General features: G+C 43.2%; 1 long non-coding RNA gene across 1 annotated transcript in view; it reads right to left on the bottom strand.

Moving 5' to 3' along the window:
- Nucleotides 1-17436, bottom strand: part of LOC134555404 (uncharacterized) — a 31996-nt gene extending 14560 nt beyond the window's left edge. The window contains exon 1 of the long non-coding RNA XR_010081423.1: nt 16737-17436. This is a non-coding gene — a long non-coding RNA (uncharacterized LOC134555404). The remainder of the gene's footprint in view (nt 1-16736) is intronic.
- Nucleotides 17437-17775: the final 339 nt, after the last annotated feature.

Genomic DNA, 17775 nt, shown 5'->3' on the forward strand with positions numbered 1-17775 from the left:
TGATCATTACTACAAACACAGCATTTAGTAGTCTCACAGTAATTTAAAAACATAGTAGGTATTCTTTTAGTCTGAGACTTTTAACTCAGGAGTTTGTGTTGCAGAAGTGCTCCTGTCTGGGAGTCAGGTGGTTGCATTTGCTCACCTTGGTTTTGCTGGGCTTGCACACACAACTGTGCAATTACATAATGCCACCACTTATGGCCCAAATGTCATAAATAAATACTAAATAGTCTGTTTTGTGATTTCAAACCATTTCGATCCCTGGTGCTGCACTCTAGAGCCCTCTGCTGCACTGAATTACCTGGAATAAGTTCTTTCAATTCAACTTTCACATCCTTCTTAAGTGGTGCCACTATTTAAATATTGTATTTTTCTGGGCAATTTCTTTGCTCTGCAACTTTCCTGGCTTTACTTCATGCTAGAATATACATGGGAACCTGACACAGTTTCTCCCTGCTTCTCTTCTCGTGCATGCTTGGAGAAATGAAAGATCATTAAAAGACAACTGTCTTGTAAAATGTATTCATTATATGGGGGAAGAAAAAAGGAACAACTTCTTTGTTGGTATTCTGGAAATGTCTTTGGAGATGTATTAGGAGATGTCTCCATACACAGATTTTTGATCATTCAGTTCTCTATCACAGCAACTACTCAACACTACTCTGCTGTAGCACAGATATCAAATTTATTATCAAACTTAGAGCATTGCTCAAGTCACTGACATAAAGAGCTCTATTTCAACATATCAGCCTTTTTTTCTAGTTCAACTCCTGCTTCTCTCCTTTCTCCACTTATTTTTTCCCCTACTCCAGTGCCCTCATCTTCTGAGACAGGAAAACATTTTCCTTGCTGGTTTGCTCTTTCTCCCAGCCTATCTTGTAGGCAGAGTGGACTTTTTAATCACTGCCAGTGTTTTATTTCCCTCTGAATACTCCTCCTATTTCCAGGTCTTCTATAATTGGATGCCTCCTAATTGCTGTTAAAAAACATAAATCTACCCTGAGATCAGGTGCAGTGAGCATTTCTGGAAGTTGGGTCTTTCCCCTTTGGATCCTCTAAAATCTATCCCATGAGATCTCTTTGCTTTTCTTAGAGCTATTTTTATTATTATTTTCTTGGAGATGGAGTTGATTTGGGACATGACAAAAAGTCACTTTTGGTACAGCACTGAGACCTGCTGAGTTTACAGAACTGAATCCTACATGCAAATATCTTTCCTTACATAGCTGGTATTTCTTATTTTACTAGAATACATTTTTAAAGCTGAACTTTGAAGCTGTTCCCTCTCTAATATTTGGTGGCCCTCCCTAACTAAACAAAAGATTTTGATGATTTTTAAAGGATTTGTACTCTGTCAGATGAACAGATGTAACATGCACCTGTAATCTATCTCCACTGGGAACCATTTTTACTGCTACTGTTTAGAGCAGTTCAGAAAATTTTGAACCAACTTTGTGATGAGAGAATAGACTTTTATGTAAAAAAGCTTTAGCGAAAAGCATCTGCTTTGTATGTCTAGTTTGGTGTGGGGTTTTTTTCTGATTTTTTTTTTTTTTTTTGCTAGAACTAAAAATTGATGTATCTTTTGACTTGAGAATTTCTGTTCAAAATACCAACATACCGTGGAAAAGAGAGATGGAGAAGATTTATCTGAGGACTTGTCAAAATTGTGTCCAGACATGGTGATGACAACTTCTGTGTTTTAGCTACTTATCATAATTTGTTGATGTTTTAGATACTCTTGTTTGATATTTGTGTTCATATGGCTGAAGTAAATGGCTTATTTGGGATTTATTCCTGATTTTGCCATAGACTCATCTTCCAAGATATTGGCCAGGTTTTTTCTGTTTTATTTTAGGAGCTGGTGGATGAGGAATGGAGTAAGCAAGACAACCTGGAGGCTCTTAAGCCTTAAGTCTGAGGTTGTTAGTGCTCTTATCTCAAATCAATCAAGAATTTTGAGTAGGAATTAAGTCCTACCTGTTGCAGAGTACTGGGTAGACATGTGGACATAACGTCACAGAATAGTTTGGGTTGGAAGGGTCCTTTAAAGGTCATCTAGTCCAACACCCCTGCAAAGAGCAGGGACACCTTCCACTAGCCCAGGTTGCCCAGAGCCCCATCTAACCTGGCCTTGAACACTTCCAGAGATGGGGCAGCTTCTCTGGGCAACCTGTGCAAGGGTCTCACCACCCTCATTGTAGAAAACGTGCAAGAATATCCAGAAAGACAAAGTCAAACCAAACCAAGCTCAGAGATAAAATAACTGCATCATCAGAAGAATGGAGGGTCTATCCTCAGAGATGATCAGGGGTTTGGATTATTGAGCTCTGCAAAACAAAGCCTGAAATGGAGATAAATTACCCCCAAGTATTTTGAGGGAATAAACACAGGGTGTAAATAAAAACTAAATTATTTATGCTAATAGGGAATACTAGCAAAAAACTCAAACAGATTGAAACCACATGAGAAAATTCAGGCCAGCATTTAAAGGATGGTTTCCATCCAGTAGAGGAAAAGTATTCTGAGCAGCTCTGGGTGCTCCCTTCCCTTTGCTGGGATTATCCCTCCCACAGCAATGAACCTCCCACAAGGCTTTAGTTTCTAACTCTGTTTGCAGCTCTGAAATCAGTTTGTGTGTTCACCTGAGTGTGATTCCTGGGCTCTCTGCTCCTCCCTTGAGCACGTCCTCTGCAGACACCTCTGCACTGTCTCGGACAAATGGACGGGTGCAGTGGCAGACTGCTGTTTTTATGAAGGTCTTTATCCACCTCTACCACCTCCTCCTGCTCTCCCAGTTTGTATCTGAATGCTGCATCCCTGCTGGCTGCTAACCCGTGGCTCAAGACTCACAAGGGCACCTTGTGTAACAAGATTTCACCTTCAAATTTAACCTGAATTACTACCTGCATGTAATTTTTAAAGTGTGTATTTACACCTGAATTGTTTCAGGCCAGACTGCAGTGGCAGGATTTATACCCTGGGTAGAACCAAAATATTACTGCTGGTCCTGTTGTAAGACCCATCATTCAGCAGGCAGAGACTGTCACACTGTCACAAGCTGGGCTGCACGGGAGCCAGCAGCAATGCTTGGCTTCTCTGGAGATGAGTCATGCTATTTTCAAACTATCTGGTTAATCAGTAAACTGAGATCTGCTGCTTTACAGACAATAATATAATATTTGCTTTGCCTTTGTGCACTACTTTACATTTTGGATCCCTTGCCATTAGGATTCGAAGCATATAGACTGCATCTAATCCAATGTATCCTGTTCATCTTGGCAGTGCTTGCAATGCTGACAGCTTAAAGAAAACACTTAATTTGACTAAGTGTTTTCAGTTTGCTTCTCAAAATATTTGAAATCATTAAAGCCAGAGTACCCCTGCACTGCAATACACACAGTCCTGACCTACTTCAGCAAGTTAATTACAATTTGTGTGATCCCACGGCCTCTGATTATGCTGCAGACTGAAGTATTTACCTGGTTAAGGGCTTGGTGTTAGAGAATAATTCTCCTGTCTTGATGCTTTTTAATCTGACTTTTAAAGAGGCTCTTGGAGCAAAAATGAGGCATACTGGGGACTTGGTGTGACATGTTGTGTCTCCTGCCTCGCTGGGCAGGGCGCAGGGGGCTGAGTGCTGAGCTCCCCATGCAGATGCTCTCCTGCTGTAAGGCTGCTCAGTCCTGTATTCAGAGCTGTTTGTATTCATTGCTACCTGCCGGAGGTGAGGCACAGTGCAGGGATGTAGAGCAGCCCTGCAGTGCCCTGGTGAGCACAGGTGATTATGAATGGTGGCTCAGTAGCACTGCAGCGTGCCAGAGCTGATGGGGTCACAGGCTGCAGCCCCTTCCTCTGCTGGTGTGCTCATCACTGAGGACTTGTCACAAACCCCTCTGTGATGGCATCTCACCCTCCCCCTGCTGCAACCCAACGGGAAGAAATATCATCCCAGCTTGCTGGCAGTGCCAAACAGATCCCAGGCACCAAGCACGATGGAAGAGAAGGGAGAGGATGTACAGGAGAATAGAAATGGACCAAAAGGATTTATCGGTGCAAACACCAAATGCTGTACAGGTGTGAGTCAGGTGAGGTTGCAAATGTCAACACAGATAATGCTGAGGCAGCACAAGCATCATTACAGGCTAATGAGCAGGAAATACATCCTGAGCTTCTCAGTGCTCTCACACCTTGGTCAGCTCATTCACTGTGTCTCTTCTGCCAGTGCAGGTCACAACAGCTTCTTTAGATGCTGTGTCTGAGGTTTTGGGAGATGTCAATAAACTCCCAATAGTCTATGTGTCTTATAATCTGTTCTTGGATTTGTGTTTACTGTAGTTAATGATTCAAAAATTATGAAATAGTTAATGAATCCCAATTTCTTACAAAGATGACATTTAAAAAATCCTGTCATGAATGGCTGATTTTATTGCCGGAGAGGACCAGGTGATTCAATATTGTAGTTTGGTGGCACTCGAGCATCTGTCTGCAGTGACAAGACAGGTGAAATTGCCAGTCATTGCAGGGCAGGTGATACAATCATGCTGCCACAACACAGAGATAACTTGATTTGGCACATCAACATGCTATAATTTTCCTCTGTGATATGTTTTGTTTCCTTCTAAATGATTTGCTCAAGGCTTCCCTTTCAGAGATGAGTGCTGGCAAGTTGCAATACCGCAGAGAAGGGAAGGTCCGGAGCTGCAGTAGGAAAAAGGAACTTGGAAAAATGCAACTGGTGCGGAAGAGCGAGCAAGGTCACTGGTGACAAGGCTCTGCTCCATCTGTGCCGGCACACTCCTGAGCAGGAGCATTCCAGCAACATGGCATTTCATCACGTTATTCCTTTCCTTTCCAGTTTCAATAGCTGGTTATTTCCCTGCCTTCGGTGAGGAGACAAAGCCTCTCTTTGTGCAGCCACACAACGCAGTATCGTGTAACGGAGAAATGAAATGCACATTTCTCTGATAAGGCAGGAACGGGGCTTGTCTGGGGGAGAAGGAAGCACTGCCTGCCTGCAGGACCAGAAGAAGGTGGTATTGACCACTGCCTCTGCCAGTCAGTCCCAAAAAAGTGGAAGACTCTACAGTTTGGGGAGTCTTCTGATAACATCAACGTTAAACCTTCCACAACCCCATTTCATCTTTCATATCAAAGGGACAAAAATTACTCTCGTGTTTTGTGCAATTCAGCAAAGAATTTTAACCCGGACCTTTTTTTTAAGGTACAAAAGAAGTTGCCCAACTGTCTGCACAAAACAATGTACATGCTAAGGCATTATTTACACGAGGTCTGAGTAATTTGTAAAGGACTTTGAGAAATTTAACAATGAATATGAAAATAGTGATTAAGAAACTTAAACATCCTTACTTTTAAAATTCATTTCTTAAGGAAGTAGAAATTTTTGCATTAAATGTTCATTTTTTTGGGAGGTTTCTTGTATCAAGGTGTGGTAAGGAGTAAATGACTAGTTAAAAAATAGTAAAGTAAAAGAAAACTAATGCTGGAGCAAAGGCAAACCTTTGAAACATCACTCAGAAATCCATTTGTTCAGTATAAGCACCCTGATTGGAGCAATACTAATGTGCATTGTGCATATGAAGAGCTATTCTGAGTCTAAATTGGTGACACAGGCAGGGGACAGTTTAACCTCTGGCATTAGCTAGAACTGGGCAGCAACAGGAGCCAGTGCAGCAGTGCTAATTAATGCACCCTGAGGGGACACAACGAGGCATTGGCCCTGTCCACCTGAGACATACTTCTGTCAGCACTGAGGTGCCAATTACTGTTCTCTCATAAAAATAACCCGTTAAAAAAATAACAAAAAGGCAAAAGTCCAAGTAATATAGATAAAACAAGGTTTAGTCGTAAAATTATCAAGTGGATTCAGTAATGCATCTCCCCAGTTTGTTAATACGAGGCAGGATGGGCGCTGTTGTAGCTGCTGTTACAGAAATGCAGACGCTTTGTTGCTGGGCTGGGCAGCCCCATCTTTGCTGAGCTCACTTTCCCCAGCTGCTCTGACACCTGACAGCTCTCACATCCATCATCCTGGAGCAAACTCCACCGGAGAGCAAGGATGAACCTTCCCAGGGAGACCACTGCAGCAAGCATGGAGGTGTCTCGGAAAGGATCCCTACCTGCACTGAAGGTGGACACAAATCAAACCTCTTTTGGACTGGACAAGAAGCCAGAAACTCCTATTTTACTTCTAGCTGAACATTAGCAGTGCATTGTTCTTTGTAGGTGCTCAGTTTCAAATAATTTAGTAATAAAAATCCCCCAACACTCAGCAGTCCTCCAGCTGAAAACCACTGCATAGAAAACCAAGATTCTATGGGAGTAGGGGCAAGCTCTTGGCTTTCTCAGATGGCACATTCTTGATAAGCAAGGCAAGGAAGAGGTTTGTCCATACTAAAGGCATATTAATGTTTGTCTCAGCAGGTGTTTTTGGGGTGAATGAGGAACATTAAGCATGTATCATATTGAAATATCTCAGTGTTTTTGAAGAAGACCTCAAGGATCTTCACATCAAATGCAAACCCTGAGTACAGCTTGCTAGAAAATGCTCTCTCTTCCCCCAGCTGGCTCAAGAAGATCAGTGCTGGAATTGACAGGGATATACCCCACAAAATGCTATTATTCCTCTAAAAAATATTTTATTAGAGTTTAATGTAGTAATAGTGCCTGGTTGTATGGGGCACTACTTTACAGCTGGCTGGATGGTAGAAGAGAGGAACCATTTGGCAAATCAGGCCAGACCAAATAGCATTCATTTGGTTAATCACCAGCTATTAAAATAGCATCAAATCATAGCAACCTATTTGCTTATAATTCAGTGCACAATTTTCTGCACAGTATATTCATAACTGCTGTACCCAAGCTAATTTTAAATGAGCCAACAAAGCCATTTTCCACCACTCTCCTGGGAAATGAATCTGTGGTCTGATGGATCTTTCTGCTTCTGGGGCTAAGCCCCCACAAAATCTGAGCTGATGACATTGGTGGTTTAACTTTGAAACAAACTGATTTCAAATTTAGCCTATTTTTTTAAAGCTTGGTGTGGTTTAAAACTCTTGCATTACTCCAAGATTCCTCTAACTCAGTGCCTAGAAGGTTATACCCACTATGCTCTCTCCAAACATAGGAATGTTCAGGAATCATTGCAGATTGCTCTGTGAATTCTATGAGAAACAACTTTCAGTAGTTCCCAGGTGGCTCCTCTCTTTGTCACCATGAATTCAGCAAACAATGAAATCTCTTTCCTTCTCACTCAGGAATATATCAGTAACTTTGAATCTTGTCTCAGAAGTGTTGACCCTTTATTCTGAGAACTGATACCTCACTGCTGGTGTAGAAGCCTGTACAGTTGTGGGGAGCAGAACAGTAGAGCTGTGACCTGTGCAATGATTAAATGTTTTTAGCAGTGAGGAAAAAAAATGATGAAGGTGTGGTAGTAACATGTACACAATGAAGTTCTGTTGTTTGTAAATATTGTGCACACTGTTGTTTTTCTGTATTGCAGTAAAGCTTGTAAGTCTTAACGATGAGCCTCTGGGCTCAGCAAAAGCTGAGGAATGAGTGTTACCTGCCCTAAACTCTTCTTTCAGATAAATAAACAAAGGGAGAGTTCAGAATTTCTCCTCTGGCACTGCTGATGTCCTCCCAATGCAGCTTCCCCATCTTTAATTCAGCTGCAGAGAATCAAGGACAAACTCTGGCTCTGAAGGCAGAACCCAGCCTTGCACATATTCCTGTGGTGTCCTCGCTCATGCCAGTGAAACAGGTACACGCTTTCTTTTAGGGATGCGGTGGGATACAGTGGGATACGCTGAAACCTCAGAGCCATCTTAAGGGTATCTGAATCCTTGGCTTGGCATTTCATTCTGCACGTCAGTTGATTGGTCATTTTATCACCAGTTATGAAGTGAAATTAGATAATCTCGCTGCCATATGGTATAGAGTATTTATAGTTTAGTATGTTTTCCATATATGTGCACTAAAGCCTGCTTCAGGGATTTGTTACGGTCCTTGTGTTTACAGGATTTGGGTCTTGGGTGAAAGAAGAAATTGACAGTTGCTAATGTTTGATTTAAACTGATACTTCAGAGGCCACATGAGTGATCCCTAATTAAAATCAATTTACACTTTCTGTCCTTTGCCAGGGAGGCTGGCAGGGCTTTCCAGACCAGAGCTCGTGTCCACCCAGCTCTGCTCCCTCTAGTAGCAATCAGGAAAGGGCGACGTCGGAGAACGGGGGAGAGGCCCGTGGAACACCAGGGATGCTTAACCTCCACCTCAGCTCCCCTCCCAAACAACCAGGAGACTCCTCCCAGGGACTCCTCCAGGTCTTTCAGGTAGCCTGAACCCTAAAGCCTCTCTCAAAGGATTTTCTCTGTGTTAGGTTTAACTGCTGATTTCTTGCTTTCCATCAAAATGCTCCGTCCCCCTTGAAATTTTGATAAATAAGGAGCTACAGGATTAATTATGTGGGACATTAGTCATTCAATATGTGTCATTATTGTCTCAAAACAAGCCTAAATGAGCACCACAGAAGGGTCTTAGAGATCTGCATTTGGAGTTTACCAAAATGTGATCGAACAGGAGTGTATTCTCAAAACAAAACATTGCCTGGTACAGATACCAGGCTGGTGTCTGTTGCTGGGGAGTTGTATGGTGTAAATACCCCTCATACCATCCTCTGACTGCAAAACTGTGCTAAGCTTTATGGCACTTGTGTGGGTCTGCTTGAGACCTACATCCACCACTCCTCTCCTGTCTCTGCTGCCTTGTCTTGGTCATGCTAAGTTGCAATGTCAGACACAACAGAAACTGGCTGAAGCTCCACCAACCATTTTTAAAAAGTGGTAAATAATAATAACAAACAACAACTTCTGAGAGAGGAGAAGCAGCGTTCAATCACCCTGTAAGAACCCTGTGAACACTTGAACAAAGAGGAATTAATAAATGTTACGGTCAGGTTTTTTGGATAGGATTCTTGCAGAATATGGTTTCATAATCCCCTGTCTCTAGTGAACAACAAGACCTCTGTAAACACTCAATATTCAAATAGAAAATTGTTTCTTGTAGGCTTCCATGGCACAAAATAAAAGCTCTGTAAATCTGGGCCTCCATATGTGGTTCTCAGCTGGTGTAAGTCCCTGAATGAATTACATGTGAACAGAAAAATTAATGCTATGCACATGGTGGCCAAACTTGAAAGCAAAAATTGCAACTGAGAATATACTGCAGCGGATTGTGAAATTTTTGAAGATAAATGGAAGCTTGAGTCCTTGTTGATGTAATGCAACATCGACGCATTTCAAGGGATAGACAGCTATCACAGTGAGATACTACAATACTGAGATCACGTTTGGGAGAGTAAAGGGATTTGCTCTTTAAAATCAAAGACTGAAATTGAAAAGGCAAATATTCAAGAATCCAATGTAACTTTGAACAAAAAAATGGGTAAAATACTTCCCCCTTTTTAAAATCTGTCAAATAACGGTGGCAGTAAATGTATATGCTATCCATGTTTTGAAATAATTGTGCTCTAAAGCCATTTTTGTTAATCAGTCAGCGTTGATGATGAATTACCCAAGAGTTTTGGTACTTTACAAACAGTTGCGATCTTTTTGTTGTTGTTTTCTTTCTCCCTTCTCCTCTCGACAGAGGAGGGAAGAATGTGCATGTTACAGTGAATTCTAAATGAGGCCTGTGCCTCCCCTGTTTGCAAAAAGCCAAGCAAAGCAGTAAAATAATAAATAAAACAAATGAAACCCTCTTTAATCCATTCATGAGCTCGAGTGTTTCAAGTAGGCCATAATATTAAGACACAGAGCTCTGAAAGAGATGGATCAGAGGAAAGGGCTATTGCTTAAACAATGCCAGCCCATTTAATTGAATTACGTATTTGTCAGCACTGTATTTTCCCATGTCCAGGATTCTTACCGTTGATTCAGGGCTTAAGGCCTAAATGGAAAGGGCAACAACTGCCGTGTATTTTGGTCCCGAACAAGCCGTGTCCTTTGAAACGCCAGCGCTCGACATTAGGAAGAATGCTGGAGTGCTTTGCAGCAACAGAGGCCACCAGCAAAAGAGGTAATGAAAATATGTTACCCCCGTGGGTTCGACCTTGCTGCAGCATACCGAGGAACTTGACTGAGAACTTTTAAGCCTGATGTTATTTCTGTAGCAGTTTATTTGTATTTGTCACAAAGACAACTGGGGTTGTCCTTGAACAAGAGGACAGGAGCCAGAAATTCCTGACTTTTTTCTTTAAATTGATTTGGCAGAGTTTAAGTATAAAAATCTATAGTTTAGTCAAGGACGTTACCAAATGTTCATTGTCTTATGATCAAAATTTCAACTGTTTTCCTTGATTTGTTGCACAAAATAAGCGCTTGTGTATCCATCCCTCCCTCTAGGGGCATTTTATGCCTCATACGCCACAACAGGGCTGGGGGAAACCACAGGGACCTGGACAGCAACAGCTCAGGCTGGAGGAGAATACAAGGAAAACTTGCAAGTGTTAGGCCAGAGTATCTGCTCTGTTCCTTTGCAGAGCTTCCCACTCTGGCATTCCCCTCTGTTCCCAGCCACCTTGCTACTATTGCCATCTACATAACAAAAAACCAAACCAAACCAAACCAAAAAACAACAACAACAACAACAAAATTGGCAGTTTTTTCTCTGCTGTACCCATGCAAGTGCTGTTTCCAGATTACTTTGAGGACAACTGCTCTGTGATCACAAAGAGCATGACCATTTCTTTGTCCCACTCTTTCAGTCATCTGTGTGACAAAATTTTGAGAGCATATTCCCAAACATCAATCTGTATTTGGAGAAGAAGTGTTGCCAGGGCATCCTGACTTCAGCAGAGATGACTCTAGACAAAGGATGCTTGAAATTGGCCCCTCCATACAGCTGTCCATGTAAGAAAACTCTGCTGAGTCACTTCCTAAAATCCAGCCAAATGCTCTGTAACTCTGAGCCGTATTTGCCCAGTTTACTGACCCTGAGTCACATTTCATTACAGTGAGATTACATAGCCTAGGTACCTCTTCCATTGTGTTGTACTCCAAATGAACATGAAATTCCATTTTGTTTTGAAGCTGCAACAACTCTTCCCAGATTAGTACACACAAAATTATGTAGGTTTTACTTAAAGAAATGCCATTGTGAAATATAAGTTAGCAGGCTCAACAGAGCAATGATTGGAAGAAAATCTTTATTTATGACACTGCATGAGTCTGGCTGTCTTAGCTGATGGAACTTAAAAATCTACAGTGCTTCAAAGCACACTTGTCTCTGCTAACAAGCCCACCTATCTCTGCCACTCACATCAGCTTTTTCCAATGAATTTTTTCATCACTAGAAGTGTCTTTGTTTTACATAAAGTTCAAGGTGAGATTATATTTCTTTCAGCTGGCTCTCGTTCTCCCAAGCTGTGTCGAGGCACATCTTCCTCTCCTGCTGAACACGCAATTTTAGCTGCATTAATTGTAGGCAATTTTTTAAGAAGTGCTAAAATAGGTTCCATAAATAGGAATGTTATGACCCAAGGAAACGACTCACACGGGTGGAAGGGTCTGCTGCTTGTGCACCTCTAACCTGCTTCTACAGAAAATGTGCAGCAAAACTCTGGAGTTCTAACCTGCCCATAGAGTGGTTTCATTTTCTTCTTCCAGTTCTATGAGGAACTTTATTTTATCACAAAAAAAGGGCACAGGGCTGTGTGGAACTGTCACCTCTGCACCAGTCTTCATTTGTCCCCCTAAAAGGTTGTAGGAAGAGAAGTGTCACCACCTCCAGCCACAGAGAAAGAGGTAGGATGCAAAGAGGTTAAAGATTTGTGTGAGTTGGCTCAGGAATGGTGCATTGAAATTGAAATTTCAAAGCACTGAGCTAATCACTAACTTGTCTTTCCACAATAGAGCAAATGGGCTGTGCCACAGCAGCAAAAATTTGAAGGACTTTTTGTAAAATCAGACTGAAAATCTTTTGCCAATTTCTTGCCAACCAAATGGCAAAGATGTTTCTGTGGAATCTAAAGATTTCATTTGCCATCTTGCCTAATTATTTTATGAAGCTTTTAGTTGAAATATGATTTTAAATAACACCTGAAGTACACCATTTTAAACACTTCTAAAAAAAAATTACTATTTTACCCACTACTTTTTTGTTCAAGTTTTGTGAGATTTGAATTTATTTTGATTGAAGTATTCCTTTCTCTTTTTTTACCTGTTTTTTCAGTGCATCATGCAGTTCAGATGCATTTCAAACAGTTTCTGCTCATGTCTGAGCTCTGGTTCTGATGTGTGCAAAGAGCATGGCTGCTCTGAACCCGCCACATGTTAAAAGGATGAATATTAACTTTTGTTTTTTCAAAGTGACTCTTTAATTGAAAAATTAAATATTTAATGAGCTATTTCCATCCAGAAGGGAGAGAGGAAGAAAAAAATCCTGTGGTTCATTCCCAAGAAAAACTCACGCTGGTGTCTGGTACATCATCAGTGGTGAGCTGGCAGCAATTAGTGCTAACACAGCCCGAACACAGGACACCCTTGGGGGTGCTGGTCTGCACCCCCAGCCCTCAGTCCCTCACCTGCATCCCTAACATACAGCCTGTGTCCAGTATTTCAGCTGGAAAACAGCTCTGGCTGTGGTTCTTTATACAAGTCCTCATTCATTGTATTAGGGTAAAATTTGGTTCTACTCACATAAAACCTCATAATCAAAACAAATGGCATTTCTAATTGAGCAAGGCCCTCTTGGTAATGAAGGGCAGCAGTGCTGCTGAGATCACTGGTTTGTGTTTCTCTCCCTGTTCAAAAGACTAAACTAATTTATTTATGAAATCAAAGCAACCCACCAGATTAGCCATCTAACTAGCTCGCTGCGCTGTTTAGATTCACTCGTTTGCTCTCTCATGACATCCAAGTGAACAAGCTATATGTCAATGAAAGCGTTGGCGCTCCATCGTACATTATAGACTACTCTGAAGTGCAAAAAAAAGATCCTGCAGTGGGGCTACCAGCAGTAATTTTTTTTTCGTTTTTTTTTCCAGTGAGCATATGCTGCGAGTGGGAAAGGACCGAGTAATGTAAACGGAGGTTTCATTAGCGATGATATGTGGCAGTCCCTGGGTGAAGGGAGAGAAAGCAAATCTGGGAGCACCTGTACACTTTGCTGCCTTGTAGCCAATGTGGCAGAGCATGTTCTGAGGGCAACCATGGGATCTGTTCTTCCCTCTTAGGATCCCCTTATGCCTCCCGGTAAAGGCAGGGCAGGGTCAGCAGGTTTGGATGCAGAATGAGTCCCTCTGTGCATCTGGCCTCCAGAAACTTATTTTTGGAAACAAAAGGCAAAGACTTGCTTCCACTGGAAGTTAGAATATTTCTATCAAAAAGGCAGAGGGGTTTGCTGGGATATACTTTTGGCCAAATGTCTCCATGTACACATCATTATGTTTTAAAAGTTCTTGTTTAATTTTTTTCCCATAAATCTTGATGACTGGCCTGGTTGTATTTCCTCTCCTCTGACATTTTCCTTGCAGCAGGTTGGAGAAGGTATCCAGAGTGTTACAGAACTAACCGTGCTGAATGCTGAAGACTTTGCCATCCCCATGGGCACACTGAGTATCCCACAATCAGCCTCCACCAGTGCATGGGCTCACTGGGGGAGATGCTGGGGATGTGCCTTACTGGGGTGTGGCACTGGGACAGGCTGCACACAAAAGCTGTGGATGACCCATCCCTGGAAATCTTCAAGGCAAGGCTGGACAGGACTTGGAGCAACCTGGTCTACTGGAAGGTGCCCCTGCCCATGGCACAGTGTGGAATGAGATGAGCTTTAAAGTCCTTCTGACCCAAACCATTCTAGGATTGTGATTCACTGCTTTTTCCCCAGCTGAGCTGCAGCAAGGTGTGAGTGATGGCACTTTGGCTTTCCTTGTACCCTTTCTCGTTTAGGTGCTTTTGGAGCGCCTTTGGGCCGCAGCACAGGTGTGAGTGACGAGGAGCAGTGAGGGAGCTGGAAAGGGGCTCAGCCGGGAGAAAAGGAGGCTCTGAGGGCACCAAGCAGCTCTGCACAGCTCCTGACAGGAGAGAGCAGCCAGGTGGGTTATATGGGGCTCTGCTCCCAAATAACAAGAAATAGGACAAGAGGAAACAGCCTCAAGCTGTGCCAAGGAAAGTTTAGATTGAATAGTCGGGCAGATTTCGTCATGGAAAGGGTTGCCTTGCTGCCCAGGGCAGTGGTTGGGCCCCCATCGCTGGAGGCATTTAGAAGCTGTGTGGATGTGGCATTTGGGGACATGGCTTAATGGTGGCCTTGGCAGTGCTGGGGAACAGTGGGATCCGGTGATCCAGGAGGGTTTTTCCCAAGGGAATGACTCTGTTTCCAGCGCTGTGGGGCGAGAGGCGGCGGGCCCGGGCCTGTCCCCTCACGGCCCGGCCGCGCGGGGAGCGCGGGCTGCGCGGGCCGCGGGGGGCCCCTGCCGGGGGCGGCCGCTCACTGCACCGGCCCCACAGCGCAGCCAGCTCCGTGTTCCGGGGAATTGTTTCACGGAATGGTTGTCTGGCTTTAACGTAGTCTTTTACACGCAAAAAACATCCGATTTTTTCCCCTCCCCAGCGTATTCCAGCACACGCTGTATGTATTTACCTGCATACACTGCTAGTTAAGCCCATTCCATGAACACTTGATCCCATGTTTTCCGATTTCCTTGCCCCAAAATGGGTTGAAAAGCCACCCATGGATAGGAAGCGGCACCAGATCTACAGGAGCATTGTTTCCAATCTTTCCGCAGCCACTGACTTTCCAGGTTGCTTGTTAAATTTGGCTTGTGCCCGCCTGTGTTTTCCTGCCGCAGTGAGGGCTTGGCAAGCCGGGGCCACTGACTGAGTGTGAAGCATTTGGATACCGTGTGACAGGGGCTGTGTTTGTGCCCAGGGAATTTAGGGAGAGCTCTAGCCCTGCAAAGCAGATGTGTTGAAGAACACATCATGTATGAATCTCTTTTAAGTGCCCCCAAAATTTACTGAAGATATTGCCAGTATCTCACTAGCAATCGAGGCCTCCCATGGGGACTGCTCCAAGGCGTGCCGAGCTTGGCTCTCGCTCTGCTCCGTAAGTTAGCTGGGAATGACTTCCAGAGCCCTGCTGTGCTGCTTCTGCTCTTGCATTTGCAGGAATCACAGCAAGAGTAAAGCCTCCATCCAGGGCTGCTAAACACAGTCTTAACCCCTTGGGAGGGGTCCGAGATGCGAGTCAAGGTGAGAGACCACAGATGAGAAATGTGAAAGCCTCAGAAAGCTTGGCTGTGGGGAAGAGCAGCTGTAGGGGGACACTGACAGAGGAGCAACACTCGTTTGTGTGCTACCTTGGGCTGTGGGTTGTACGGGCTTACACAGGAATTGGCATCACAGCAGCAACAAGGATTTCTTTCAGTGGAAGCAGGATGGGCTTTCTGGATCTGTAGTGTTTAAAGATCACAATTGATGTCTAAAATTCCAGAGAGTTATGGAGCTTTTTTTTTTTTTTTTTTTTTTTTTAAGGATATGATATCTATGTTCTAAGTTTTTAGAGAATCCAGGATTTCCATTTTAATTTTCCCCTTTTTCCTGTAGGACTGATGCTGCTGTACATGCATAATGACACAGAAAGCCTAGAGGATAGTTTTACCATGCAGCTGACAGATGGCAAGCGCACAGTCCAAGGGACACTTTACATCTACATCATGCCAGTCAACGATGAAATCCCTCATCTTTCCAGGTTAGCTATCTAAGTGACATTTGGTGCATAAAGACTTACAAAGAAAAAAGAAAGAAAGAAAGGAGAGGAACTCATCTCAACACCAGCATCTCCAAGCCCACCCACATTACAGAGGAGATCTGGCTTCCATTGCATGGGTTGTCCCTGAAAGCTGGTTCATAACAAGGCTGTGCACTCTGCTGCCTGGTACAGGACTGTGACAAGCCACACAATGCCATCCAGCAAAAACCATTCATGCAGAAAAAGCTGGTTTCTGGTCTCTGAGCAAAGGCTTGTTTATATTTAAGTTAGTGGCAAAACTCTGGTTGTCTTCAGTTAGGCTAGAGTTGCTCTTTTTTCACACTCTATGTCTCTCTCCCACTTTCTTTATTCCCTTCTGTATGTTTTCTCCATTCTCTTTAATCTATTTTTAACAGTGAATCTTGTTGAGAAGAACATGGCATGGTTTGGGGTTTTTATTTTTAATATTTAAGGTCCAAAGCCAGTTGAAGGCAGTGTTAATGCTCATGTTCCTTTCAAGAGCCAGAGTGCCATCTCTGGGAATAAAGCTTCAAAGAGGTGGAAGCTACATGGAGAGCAATATTAATTAATTGTCTCTCTTTGCCAGCGTGAAGTCTTTCTGACATCCTTTCACCATAAAATAGTTTATCATAAGGTTTTTGAGTGGCATGGCAAGTCTTAACCCTGTCCTCCATGGGCTATTGGCCAAAACTTCACTGAATGGTGATGGTACAATATTTTCTTGACTCACAAAAATAGTTTGTAGAGCTAAAAATAATCTCTGTTCTTATGCCAAGAGAGTATTTAGGACTTGCCAAACAAACCTTTTGTTTCAAATTTGTATCCAGGTCTAACCCTTCCCACCAGCAACATTTGAATCCCCATTTTCAGGGCACAAGAAACCTGTTGGATCATAAAATACCTGGTGAACTCTAGTTGTGAAAAAAAGTACAAACCTTCTTTTTGAGGCAGAAATCAGTGCACATTTGAAATCCCATGTTGCTCTGCCTGGGTGCCTGGGGCCCCTTTTCTGGGTCCTTTTTTGCAGGGAGAAGCAGAAAAATCCACTGTGGTTGCCCCTCTCTGGAGGGGAGCAGCAGCCCATGGCATGCACAGAGGGCCATCGAAGCTTGAAACTGCTTTGGCTTCCTTCCCAGAGTGTCACGTGTGTATTTTGAAAAATTTCACAGAAGTAGTAAACAATGTGAAGTTATAAAATGGACACGTGTCCCTCCTTCCTACCTGCATTTCCTTAGGAGCTCGTAGGTGAGGAGCCATGAAGCCCCTTTGCTTGGGGGGAATGCTGCCAGGCTCCCCCTTCCCTCTCCAGCCAGGTCCTCTGCTTGCAGGGTGTGATCTGCAGCTGTGTCATCTCCTTCATCCTGCTCTTTGCCTGCTCCCTCGGTCTGATTTGCTTATGCTTCATGTCTTTACCTCCTTTCGCCCTTTTCTTCAAATTCCCTCCTCTGAGGATGGTTCCTTGCTGCCATTTCTATTTCCACGCATGTGAAATGGCTTTCCTGAATCCGTATGTTCTCTCCTTCCTACTGTGAGCAACCCCATGGAGACACCCCTTATTTACTCTTTTATTTTCCACGTTGTCTTCTAGTCCATCAGAGGCAATAGAGTCCATCTTCGTATCTCAGATCATGTTTATATATTCCCAGCCCATGGATCAAATTGAGCCCTCTTGTAAGGGAAGGAAATGTGCCCTCATTACCATTTTCCACCAAGCCACGGAGCTGGAAGTGCACACTTCTGCACAAAGCCATAAATCCAATTCTTAGTTTCATCAGAACCCATGAGGCTGAAGGGCAACATAAGAAAAAATCACATGTGCATACGTGGCAAAGCTTTCTGTCCCAGTCCCACAGGAGCAGATTTGTTGAAATGTTTTTAAAAAATTCTATCTGCTCCATGCTAAGAGGAGCCTGTTCATGCTTAATAAATTGGAGAAATTGCTCACAAATACTTCATCCATATGAAAGTGCGAGT

The sequence above is a fragment of the Prinia subflava genome, chromosome 10 (assembly GCF_021018805.1).
Source record: "Prinia subflava isolate CZ2003 ecotype Zambia chromosome 10, Cam_Psub_1.2, whole genome shotgun sequence".
In the NCBI taxonomy this organism is placed as follows: Eukaryota; Metazoa; Chordata; class Aves; order Passeriformes; family Cisticolidae; genus Prinia; species Prinia subflava.